Source organism: Nelumbo lutea, chromosome 1, assembly GCF_056320005.1.
Source record: "Nelumbo lutea isolate HS-2025 chromosome 1, American lotus-T2T, whole genome shotgun sequence".
Lineage (NCBI taxonomy): Eukaryota > Viridiplantae > Streptophyta > Magnoliopsida > Proteales > Nelumbonaceae > Nelumbo > Nelumbo lutea.
The window spans coordinates 103,660,498-103,673,351 of NC_142684.1; the positions used below are offsets into that span (position 1 = coordinate 103,660,498).

General features: G+C 38.6%; 1 non-coding gene across 1 annotated transcript; it reads left to right on the top strand.

Annotated features, from left to right (window-relative positions):
• The first annotated feature begins 1,221 nt into the window (after positions 1-1,221).
• On the top strand, positions 1,222-1,328 carry LOC148876517 (small nucleolar RNA R71). Its single transcript, XR_016106400.1, has one exon. It is a non-coding gene; the product is annotated as a small nucleolar RNA R71 (small nucleolar RNA).
• Positions 1,329-12,854: the final 11,526 nt, after the last annotated feature.

Consider the following 12,854-nt stretch of genomic DNA (forward strand, 5'->3'; position numbering starts at 1 on the left):
GCATGACATTGATAGAAGCTCCTAAGTCTAGCATGGCCTTCTGAATTCTAGTGTTACCTATCATGCAAGGGATAGCAAAACATACCTGGATCTTTGCACTTTACAAGGAGTTTTCTTTGAATGACTACAAAAACATTCTCCCCTACTCTCACCTTCTCACATCCTTTTAGTTTCTATTTCCTCTTATGTGTATACAGTTCTTTCAAGAATTTAGCATAACAAGGTACTTGTTTAATAGCATAAAAAAGGGGAATATTTACCTCACATCCACGAAAAGTCTCATAAAAATCTTTAAATTGCTCATCTTTTCTAGATTCTGCTATAGCCTGAGGGAAAGGAGGTATTGGTTTATAATCAAGAAGAGGTGGAAACTTACGCTTGGGTACGTCATTGTCATTGGGAATGATGTTTTTCTCCTTTTCTTGCTTCGACGATGCAGGGGCTGCCTTTTCTGGAATCTCAACCTCTTCACCACTTCTCAAAACGATTGCAATTACATTTTCTTTTGGATTTATTATCGTTTGAGAAGGTAATTTCCCCGAATTTTGTGCCTCTAACCGACTAATTGCGGTTGCCATCTGGCCCATCTGATTGTCCAAACGTTAGATACTGGCCCTCGCCTCTTGTTGAAATTGCAAAATATTAGTAGCAAGAGATTTAACAATATCTTCTAAAGGCATACTAGAAGTAGAAGTTTGGCCCGGTTGTTGCCTAGTGGGGTATGGCTGATATTGCGAGAAACTTGGGTGGTTTTGTGGATTATCATAGCTGAGATTGGGGTGATCCCTCCATCCCGGGTTATATGTGCTTGAATAGGGATCATACTTCTTTTGCAGTTGCCCCAGAAAACCACCTGCCGCATTCACTTGTTCAATGGGTTTCTCTTGAAGAGTTGGGCACATATCGGTTGGATACCCTACTACTGAACAAATCCCACAAGCCTTTGCCATTTGCATATTACCTATAGCCATTTGATGAACAAGAGAAGTTAGACTCGCAATTTGTTGTTCAAGTGAAGGGATTTTTACCTTATTAACATGCTTTGATGAAGGGTCAAGCCGAATGCCAAATTGTTGAGAATTGGCTACCATATTTGCAATCAAGTTTCTCACGGCCTCGGGAGTTTTATCCACTAAAGCTCCTCCACTAGCAGCATCAATCATGCTTCTATCAGTGGGTTGAAGACCCTCATACAAATACTGGATGAGTAGCTGCTCCTTGATTTGGTGATGGGGGCATCTTGCACATAATTTCTTAAAATGTTCCCAGTACTCATGTAGGGACTCCCCGTTGTACTGCCTTATACCACAAATTTCTTTTCTAATGTTGGCCGCCCTTAAAGTTGGGAAGTACTTATCTAAAAATAACCTCTTCATCTCGTTCCATGTGGTAATACTCCCGGAGGGTAGATAATAGAGTCAATCCTTAGCCGAATCCTTCAAAGAAAATGGAAAGGCTCTTAATTTAGTTTGTTTTTCAGTCACCCTCATGGGTTTCATACTCGTGCATACCACATGAAGCTCTTTTAGATGCTTGTGAGGATTTTCACCTACAAGACCATGAAAAGTGGGCAAGAGATGTATCAGTCTAGATTTTAATTCGAAAGTAGCATCAGCATCTAAAGCGTGAAACGTTGTGCAAAAGGGTTGTTGATTCAAATCAGGGGTGGCAAGCTCTTTCAAAGTCTGATTTCCAACCATGATTTCCTCCACTCTCAAATCAAAACCGCTAACAGATAGAGAATCAAGAGCTGGATCATTCTCTTCAGAAATACTTCGAGCTTCCCTCCTTAACATGTGCAAAGTTCCCTCTATTTCTGGATCGTACTGCAAATCACCTTGCTTAGAAAATCGAGTTACATGCATAAATCAAGGAAACCCTAATAAAACATGAACGACATATCATAAAAAAAATCTAGAGTGATGAGAATAAATAAATAAATAAATAAAACAGAAAAATTCTACACTAAAACACAAACAATCAAAGTGATCTCTCTTTTTCTTTCAAAAATTTCAAGACCGAAATAATAATCACAAGAAGCACAAAATCCGACTAGAAAAACTCCCCGACAATGGTGCCAAAATTTGGTGTGCTATGGGAGGCACCAAAAAATAAAACCTACACTCCAAAAAACAAATGCAGAAGTGCGAGTAAGGATCGTTCCCATGGAGAGAATGTAGCCTAGTTTTTGTGCTGCGTGAACAAAGATGGAGGGGGGTTTTGAGTATAATGAAAACTAGAATTAAAAAGAAAGAAAATCAAATGAGAAACAATGCAAATCAAAGTACTGAAATTAATCAAAAGAACGAATCTTGGTCTAAGTTAACATCCACCATCAGAATTTTGCTACTGATCATTGATGCAAAGATATATCAATTCACACTTTGAATATTCACCGTAGGAATTATTTTCCTATCTCTCTTTTTTGCAGTTAATTAGAGAACAAGCGATCTACTTAACCCTTATTACTAAACAACCTGAAACAAGCTTTCAAGGTTTAATCTAGTAGCAGCCTTAAGAATTGGAGATCGATGAAGTTAAACAACACAAGCACAAGCGGTTGCATTTAATTCAGTCGAGTGTTCCTCCTAAGATCTAACAATTTCTAATGCAGCAAATCATTAAACCCTATTTTCTTCGCAAATTAGAGGGATCAAACAATTACGGATCTGATATCTAACCTAGCAGTAGATTGCTATGAATAATAAACTAGTAGGCCTCCTAGAAATCAGACGAAACAATCATGAACATGAAAATAGAAGAACATTCGATATTCAAAGCATAAATCAAATAGTAAAAATCAAATTAGATCTCACAGTTTGCTGATTTTGAGGCTTTTGTTTCCTTCGACCAAGTATCAGAAATTAGCCATGCATGGTCATGGTGAAAACTCAAGAAAGAATTGGAGAAGAAGAAGAGAGATGCGGCAGCTCAAGTCTGATTTTTTTTTTCTCCTCTTCTTTTCTTCTCTCTATACTTCCCCTTCCCTAAGAGAAGCCTACAAAATCTTCTAAAATTTCTCTAGATAACAGTCTCCAAGTCTGACTTATCAAGAAAAATATAAAAAATAAGATAACACAAAGTTCTAATGTGAGTGGGAGAGTGGTGATTTCCGCATAAGAAAACTTGCAGGTTAAGGAACGTTTCCAGCACGTCAGCAGTGCGGTTGCATCTACTTTGCGCCTGATTTCGACCTCGATTCATTCAGTATCTATCAAAATTTAAAACATGAAAGTTGTAGATATTTTCCTTATCATTTCAACGCATTTGAGTCATCTTAATATGAGTTCAGATGAGAGAGTTATGCACAAATTACGACTTGGTTCCGAAACTGTCCAGAATTGCCCAATTAGCTCTATTTTTCACTTAACGCCTCCATTTGTGCCCTGAATCAAAATATAAGAATAATGAGTCCATTTAGACAATAAATAAGTATAAAAGACTAAACATTAAGGGAGAAAAATATGATATTTTTGATTCTCATCAGCATGCCTCTGACACTTGTCTTACTTCTCAACGACTCGAGTGCGCCTGCCTTCATCATGGGCTAGTAATAACCTTGTCGTAGTGTCTTCTGGGCAAGAGCCCTGCCCCCCAAGTGTCTGCCGCACAAGCCTTCATGGGTGTCATGGAGAATGAGCTCAGCCTTTGAGGGTCGCAAGCAGCGCAAGTAAGGGAGCATGAAAGATCTCCTATATAGTCGTCCGTCTATGATGACATACTTAACTGACTGGCGCTCTACCCTTTGGGCCGCATTGCGTTTTGCAGGGAGGTTCCCATGAAGCAGATAACTCACGAGCGGGTCAATGCGGCTCAGCTTTGCTTGTGCTACATGAGCGACCTCTCCTGCCCCCCCTCGGAGAATGCTAGGCCGAGGTAAGTCCTCTATGTACATGGTCTGCATGGTGGTGCTGCTTGTGCTAGCTAACCGGGACAAAGCATCGGCCTCAGCGTTCTCCAATCTCGGGATCTTCTTGATGAAATAGGAGATGAAGCCACATAGTATCTCCCTGAGTTTGGCTAAATAGGTTGCCATGGTGGGGTCACAGGCTTCATATTCATCGCTGACTTGGTTGACCACAAGCTGTGAATCGTTGCATATGACAAGATGCTTGGCCTTAACTTCCTTTGCTAGAGTGAGCCCGATGACTAATGCTTCATACTTTGCTTCGTTGTTCAATGCTGCGAACCCAAACTGGAGCGCGTATTCTAGCTTTACCCTGCTTGGACCGTAGAGAATCATCCTTGCACCGCTTCCTTGTTGGTTGGATGAGCCGTTAGCGTGGAGGATCTAGGGCTCCTCGTCCCAGGTCAGACCTAATCCAACTGGGATTGGTACCATACTAGTTGAAGCTTCCGTCGTGTGCTCGAGCTTGGCCAAATCGGGAATTGCAGTACGAAACATACATTCTGCCATGAAATCGGCCAAGGCTTGGGCTTTAATCGTCGTCCGAGGTTCGTATCGGATATCGTACTCCTTGAGTTTGATAGCCCACTTTGTCAATCTGCCAGACACCTCGAGCTTAAGCAAGATCTGCCTTAGAGGCTTGTTGGTGAGGATGACGACAATGTGGGATTGAAAGTATGGATGAAGCTTTTGAGCTGCTATGACTAGCGCGTACGCCTGTTTCTCGATCTCCGGATACCTTGTTTTAGCATCCTGCAAAACCTTGCTAACATAGTAGATGGGTCGTTGGACCCGATCTACCTCTTTTATCAGTACCAAGTTGACCACATCGTCACTCGCGAAGAGGTACAACTTTAAAATATCCCCTTCCTTGGGTCGGGTCAAAACCGGGGTATTAGCTAAGAAAGGTAGGTAGCGATTTGCCGATTTAGACATAAAACGGCTTAGAGTAGCTATCCGACCATTCAACCTCTGAACCTCTTTCAGTTTGCGAGGTGGTCTCATATCTAAGATGGCCTTTATTTTTTCCGGGTTGGCTTCGATGCCACGCCGATTGACTATATAGCCCAAGAATTTACCGAAGGTGACCCCGAAGACACACTTGTTGGGATTTAATTTCATGTTGTACTTTTTATAAAATTTCAAAAATATTTTGCAAATCATTTAATAAAAAATTTGAAAATTGGGTCTTAACGAACATATCATCTACATAACATTCAACTTTATCGCCAATTAACAGCTCAAAAATCTTATTTACAAGTCTTTGAAAAGTTGCCCTGGCATTCTTTAGTCCAAAGGGCATAACTTTATAGCAATACAATCCGAGCTTGGTTATAAAGGTTGTTTTTTCTTCATGGGCTGGGTCCATCCTGATCTAGTTGTAACCCGAGTATGCATCCAGAATGCTCAGCAACTCATGCCCTGAGGTCGCATCCACTAGGTGGTCGATCTTGGGCAACAGAAAATAGTCTTTTGGGTAGGCTCTATTCAGGTCGGTATAATCGATGCACATGCACCATTTACCCTTTTTCGCTGCTGTGAGTCTCACCGTTGGGTCTAGATCGGGGATCTACGGGCAGGTGACATTGAAGCGCTTGATGTAGCTTCTAATGGACTCATTTTCTCTTTGAACTACATTAAGGAGACTCTCATGGGACCTCAGACACTTCTTTCTGGTGATGAAGTGCGAGGTGAACAACTCCATGAACTACGCCCAACTCTTGATTGATCCTGGCGCGAGGTTCCGATACCATGTGCAAGCTACTCCTTTGAATGTGGTGGAGAAAGTCACGCACATTCAGGACTCGTCAGCCCTAGCTAGATGCATCTGGGACTGGAAGGAGTCCACGCGTTTGTTAGGATCAAAAGATCTGTCATACTTATCGAGGGGAAGCATCTTGAAGTCCTTAGGCATTGGGGTCGCCAAGAGCTCGAGAGATAGAGGGGACGACCCAGAGAGTAGAGGAGCAGTCTTTGTAGCTACTGAGCTTGCCTCTTCTTTACCTTTAATCTGTTCCTGCTGGTTTGGCCTCGCGAGCTGACTGTCTTGAGCTGAAGTTTGGCATGCCTTGCGACGCCTTCGCTGATGCTTCTTCATCGGCTCTGCATTGGTGTTGCTAACCTCTAGATGGTCTGGTACTGCTCTATTGCGAGGTATCTCTTGGTTCCTTGGGTTTTGAGGTTGACTGTCGCAGATAGAAGGGCCTTGCCTTGTGTTCTTGGCCAGAACCCCGAACTGGATACCTGCGAGCGATCCACCTTCTTGTTGCGAACGCCAAGGAAGAGTAGCTCTATTGGGTTGAGTGTCCCCGGACCTGTTTCCAATGTTACCTTGTGAAGTAGGCGGGGTGATCTGTTCGTCTCTCCTCCCACGAGATGAGACTTGGCTCCCAAGAGGAAGTGGGACCTAGGAAGTCTCCTTGCCTTGCTGGGGAGATCGAGTGATGTTTTGCACGCGAGGTCGGTTCTGTTGAGTTGCTGGGTGTCGAGGTGGAACCGACTGCTGTCTCTGCGGCAGTAGAGGGAACAGTTGTTGATAGTACTGGTAAAACACATGCTGCTGGTATTGCTGGAACTGTTGGACCTGCTGCATTTGAACCTAAATGGCCCACACATAGGGGCGTTCACCTATGTAGCATTTTGTGGCGTGGTCAGTGTTGGAACCCCAGCTGTAGTAAGCGGTATGGTGAATTGAACAATGCACACTGATGGAAATTGATGTTGCCCCCAGAGACGTTCATTTCACTGCCCTACCCGGCATGACTGAAGGATGCCATTGATTTCAGATGATCTGTTGATTGTGGAGCAGGCTTTTTGATCATCATCCCACAGACGGCGCCAATTGTGAAGAAGGCTTTTTCAATAATTCAGGCTTATTTTTCCAAGTTAAGCAAAACATCAAGAAATAGACAGTTCTACTTTGGATGTATCCTCAAATCCTTGCAGTGCAGATATTGGTGATACTATCTTATATGCTTATTTTATCTAAGTTGGATGGAAGGTTTACGGAGCCTAAAGAATTAATCCATTGATATTCCATAATCCAAACTACACACTGGTGTGCGACTCAAGGTTGAAAGTATCAATAAGATACCTCCGGTTTTAGGACCCTAATTTTTTTATTAACTAAATATATAAAAATCTTTAATACACCCTTGCCAATACATAAAAATGTATCAATACTTTAAACCATAATATCGCTTAAGGGTGCAAGTTGGGTCGGCCCGGTTTAACAGTTTACACTGTTTTGGATTCGGGTTTCGAATTGGACCTATTGAAATGTTGACAAAATCCCAACCTTAACCCGGAAAAGTTGCACCCCTAATGAACACTGCATATTTTTTTGTTGAAGCTTTAGGACTAAATCATCAATACTGCTACCTATATTCCTCTCTCCACCCTTTCAGCCATCAAAATCGTTCTACTTATTCATAACGTGAGATGAAATATATCTTCTCACATATCTTCTAGCTAGGTATCCATTTCATAGAGTTCTTTGTGTGCAGATGTGCCAAATCTTAGGTTCATATCCGATCAACGTTGGATAAGGTAAGGATGCAATATAGATAAGCATTTGAGATCAAGTTATATTACTTTGAGAATAAAGCTGCAAATGGCATCTGCTTCTTCGATTTCAAATTCCAATTCGATTCATTTATAATTGGATCAAATATTAATCTATCCCCTATGCAATCTAATATATATATATATAGTTGAAGTTTGTGTTAATGTTGTATTTTCAGTAGTTTGTCATATGTTTAAGTTTTATACAAGTAATTTTTAATTTATTTTGTTCATAAAATATAATATTAAAGTCATTTTTAATTTATCTTATTAGTAATATATAATATTTTGATTATTTTTAATCTAATTTATTTATACTATTTAATATCCGATTATAACCTGAATTAGATTCAAATCCGTTAGATATCCAATACATCATCCCTTTCAAATTCGGATGTAACCAAATCAAATTTGAATATGTCTATATCCTATTTGATCTGATCCGTTTGCAGCCCTATTTAAAAAATAATAAAATGGATTTGAAAGAAAAAAAAAGTAAGTGGTAGCCCATGTTATCCGTGCTATGTATGCACGTAATATGGCTCACCATGCATGAACGCGTTTGAAACGCGTCCCCTAGTCTTTAGGACTGATCCTCGTCGATATCTACTATCTGTTGGAGATAGGTTTTGTTACAGATAATTGATCTTATTCTTTGGATCAATATATATCCAAAGTGTACATATCCTTTACTATATATATCCAATGAATAAACTCAACTGATCTTATCTTTGGATCGGATTTCTCTCCCTTGAGTTAGTGTTTACCAAAAAACAAATGAAAAGGCTCAATCCAATCTATCTAGTAGAAACATTTAAAAAAATATTCTTAAAAGCACCCAAAGCAAATTTTGCTTTCTTTGGAAGCGTACTTTACAAATAGAAACAATCTTCAAAAAAGTGAGCCCCATAACTATTCTTACACAGAATGGAAAATGCTTAGGATCCATTTGGTTCCTAGTCGGAATTAGAATGATCCATTCTCATAATCTGTTTGGTTCAGAAAGGAATGGACATGAGAATTCAAATCAACAGGAATAGGATTTCATTTCTATGGAAGGGGCAGGGAATGGCCATTCTCTCAAATGAGGGAATGTCATTCTAACAAGAATGAAAATAGGATTCCAATTCTATCCAACCAAATAGTTGGAATCGGAATAATCCATTCCAATTCGATTCCAAACCCCTATTAAGCAAACAGACACTTAATCCAATTTTAAATACAAATTAAAGACAGTGTTGCAGAGAGATCGTGAGCAGTTTATGGGGTGGTATGGGTATTATTATATTTGAAAAATGACAAGCAAATCTGGTTAGGTCATGGCAATCCAATTTTAAATACCATTGCTCAAGTGATCTTTGATGTCCCCCTTGACCATGTGGGGTTTCGTAGCTTATAAAATCTGATGATCGTCGTTTCAAAGTTTTCATTGTCTAACCAGTCTGTTGGATTTGTCAGACTTGTTACTTTCGATCTGTGATTTTGTCGTTGATCCGCCCAATATTATGCTTCTCCTGGATCAGTTTTGGATTGGACCATTTAAACCAAAATCAAATTGGATGAATTGAACAGGCGGATAAGACACAACAAATTAGATCAAGCTAGACTTAGTGGTGTAAAGTATTTATTGAATTGAATTGGACCTGATCCATCTATAATGGATTTATATATACATTATTTGTTGATGACCCAGTAGTTAACATAGTCCCTCCGAAAATGGAGACATGAAATGAAATCCACAGAAGTGCAAGGTCTCCGGGGTAACATCACTGGACGGGCCCTCTCATGTGCACCCTGCTCTGTCCCCACCCGTGAATCCCCTGTAACGTGTAATATGTAATATCAACAAGAGAATCATACCATAGTAGGAACACATACCTGCAGCTTGAGCAACATATGCCCAGCCAAAGAAAAAGCTCCAGCAACAAATTGTCTTGTTTTGCATCAATTGTTTGATCTAGCAAGCATAGGCTATGGGATTTCCATCTTTAACATGCCAAATGCCAACTACTACGTTTTGATGTAATTTTAGGGCCTACTTGTGATGATGATTTTGCATCTGGTTTGAGGAGTGCTAGTACATGTATTTTCCTCCTTGGCATTATTGGCACTGTAAAAGCATTTTAGGTTCTAGCTATAACTATTTGCTTGTTTCTTCCATCGGGACCTATGTTGGGGTTGTTCTGAACAGAGTAGACTCACTTTTTTATTTTCACACTCGTTGTTGGGCCAATGCAACAGAGGACGAAGGAATCTCCATTTCCACAAGGAGGCAAAAGCAAAGCCATTTTGAGCCAAGCTGTTTTTGTTGGGGTCATTCATCTCTATATAATCCATTACAACAAGTTATACATCAAATTCGCCCATCGACGTTCCTAAGTTTAGACATCCTTTTACTCATTTCTGAAGCCTCCCCCCTCACATAATCATTTTCCTTTGACCCAAATCTCAAGGGAAATAATAGCTTTCTGGAGTCACGTGATTACAACCAGAGATGATCAAGGTCCCGTTTGGGTTGCAGAAATAAGGGTATGGAATCTCCGATTCCAATTAACTGTTTGGTTGAGTGGAATTAGAATCCTATTCCCATTTCTGGTAGAATGACATTCCCCCATTTAAGGGAATAGCCATTCCCTCCCCCTTCCTTGGGAATCGAAGCCCATTCTAGCTGAATCCGATTCTAAAGTATTTATCACTAATTTATGAATATTTTATTAATAATTTGTTATTTTATTATTATTTCTTATTAGTTTATTAATTTTTATTAATTTTGTTTATTATTTTAAAATTAATTTATTATTCTTGAATAATTGATGTGCATGTTAGTATTTTATTATTATTTGAATTATATTATATTAACATTTTATTTCTACTTTATTATTATTATTATTATTATTATTTAATAAATAATATTTTTGCCTTTTATTATTATTTTATTAGTAATTAATAATTAATATGTTATTATTTATTAATAATTTATTATTTAATTGTTAATGTATTATTATTATTTTTTACTTTAATTATATTGTATTAATATTTTATTTATACTTTATTATTATTATTATCATCATCTTTGTTTGTTATTATTAATTTATTAATATTTTATTATAGTATTATTATTTTATTACTATTTTACTAATATTTTGGTAATATTAGGATTTGGAGGGCTTTTTGTCTTGAGTTCTTTACTTCTTGACAGAGACACTGGAATGGGAATCCCATTTCCTATGTTGTGTTTGGTCTGAAAGAAAAAAGTGGAAAAAGAATAAAAAAGATAAAGAAATCTTTAGCTTTTTCCTACCTTTCCTTTCCTTTCCGTAAATTTTCCTTCAAAGCAAGAGTTTGTGTAGATCAAGCGTAGGAGATGAATAGATGATAAAGGCGGTATTTGATGCATCTCTTGGTGTATCTTTCAATCTATGGGAAGCTCAAAAAACCAAAAAAAATGTTTTTTTATATCGCACAGATCGACAAATCTGTAGACGAGCATGGGAAAAAAATCAAGAAAAATGAAAATCGGGAAGCTTCAAATGAAGCTTCAACTGTTTTTAACAGCCCAGTAAACCTCATCACAAACCAAAAAGTCTTCATATTTGAAGACAATATCCAAAATGCTTAACGCGTCTTTGAAAGATCTACTTATAAAGACTTGCCAAATAGCCTCAAGTGTTTACTGTATCATTATAAAAAATTGAAAACAACTATTATTTCCAACGAGTCTTATGACTTACAAGGCATTATCAGAATCCATACTCGCCCCATGTAAAAAGTGAAAAAAAAAAAAGATAACTGTTTCATAATTAAGGGTCTGTTTGGTTTGGGGGGAATAGGACCCTAGAATCGGAATCGGAACCATTCCGATTCCGGATGTTTGGTTGACCAGAATGGGAATGAGGAATCAAACCCGACCCCCTCCATCGGAATGTGATTCCCATTCCGCTATTAGTTTTCTTTTTTTTTTCTTTTTGGACAAAAATCCCCTCCAATCCAACATGCGATCGGGTTGCGATGAGAACGAATAATCCTATGCCCTTGATGTTACTGTCGTCAACCCCATTTCCAATGAGGAGGTCGATCTCTTCTCTCTTTCCTCTCTCTTCTCCTTCTTCTTCTTCTCACATTCCCTCCCTCCTGTCCTTGCTGATGCAATGGTCGTTGTAGTGGTAGATTGGACCGAAATCCCTCTCTTCTGATCTCTCTTCCCCCATTTTCCTTTCTCATTCTCCCATTTCTCCTATTTTTTCCCGATTTCCTTTATCATTCCTATCACTCTTTCGGTCAGCAAAGCACGGCATTTATGAATACGTGTTCATCATCTTCCCCGACAAGACGACAATCCAGTAGTGGCACGAATCCAGTTTTCCTGCATATATTCAGCGATTTTTGCCGTTTTTGGGTTTACTCTCGTCTACCATCGGTTTCATCAGTTTCCAAGGATTCCCATGTTATTGTTCTTTGTCACATGTTAAGAAAAACCATCTATAACGAAAATCGCTCGAGAGAATCCATTTTTCTTCCAGATTTCAAGTAGAGTCCACACCAATGAGGTTGTCTTCTCCTGTGAATCGCCCCCATCCACATTCCTGATTGTCATTGTAGCTCACAACAAACAACTTAAGGTGAAAAATCAATTGAAACTCGTCCTTGCTGCATCGATCAAGTCCAGGCCAAATCCCAATTAAGGTAAATACGATTTTCATTGCGTTTTACTTTGATTTTCATGCTTTTTTCTAAATTTTTTGCAAAATTATTGTAATTTTTGTATTTTTCCGCAAAATTTCTGCATTTTTGGTATTTTCATGCATTTTTTGTTTTTTTTGTTTTTATTTATTAAGAGCAAAAATGGAAATCATGGCTAATTTCGATTTTAACCACTTGATAAATCAAACAACATCCATTGGAATCCGATTCCGATTTCTGTTTGAACCAAACAGATAGGAGAAATAAACCATTCTGATTCCGATTCTAAAGGATTCCCATTTTGATTCTGATCTCGAACCAAACAGATCCTAAGAAATCTATCCTTTTCCGATCGAATTTTAGGAAATGAGAGAGAAAACGTCAATCATCACATATTCAAATCCTGGGGGTTCGACAAGGCTGTCTTTGATTTGATAAAATAAAAGAGAATAGAAAGTTGATAAAATAATAAGAGAGAATAGAAAGTTGAAGGAAATGAAGTGTGAGGGACCCCAATGGTAGTCTGGACTCTGGAATCAGAATTGTACATTCCAATTTCAACCATTAAGGTTGGATCTTGGGTAGATTTGTTATTTGGTTCACATTTTTGGTGGAATGACATTTTTCCCTTTGAGGGAATGGTCACTTGCTCTCCCTTCCTCTGGAATTAGAATCCCTTTTTAATCGATTTTTATTCTTATTT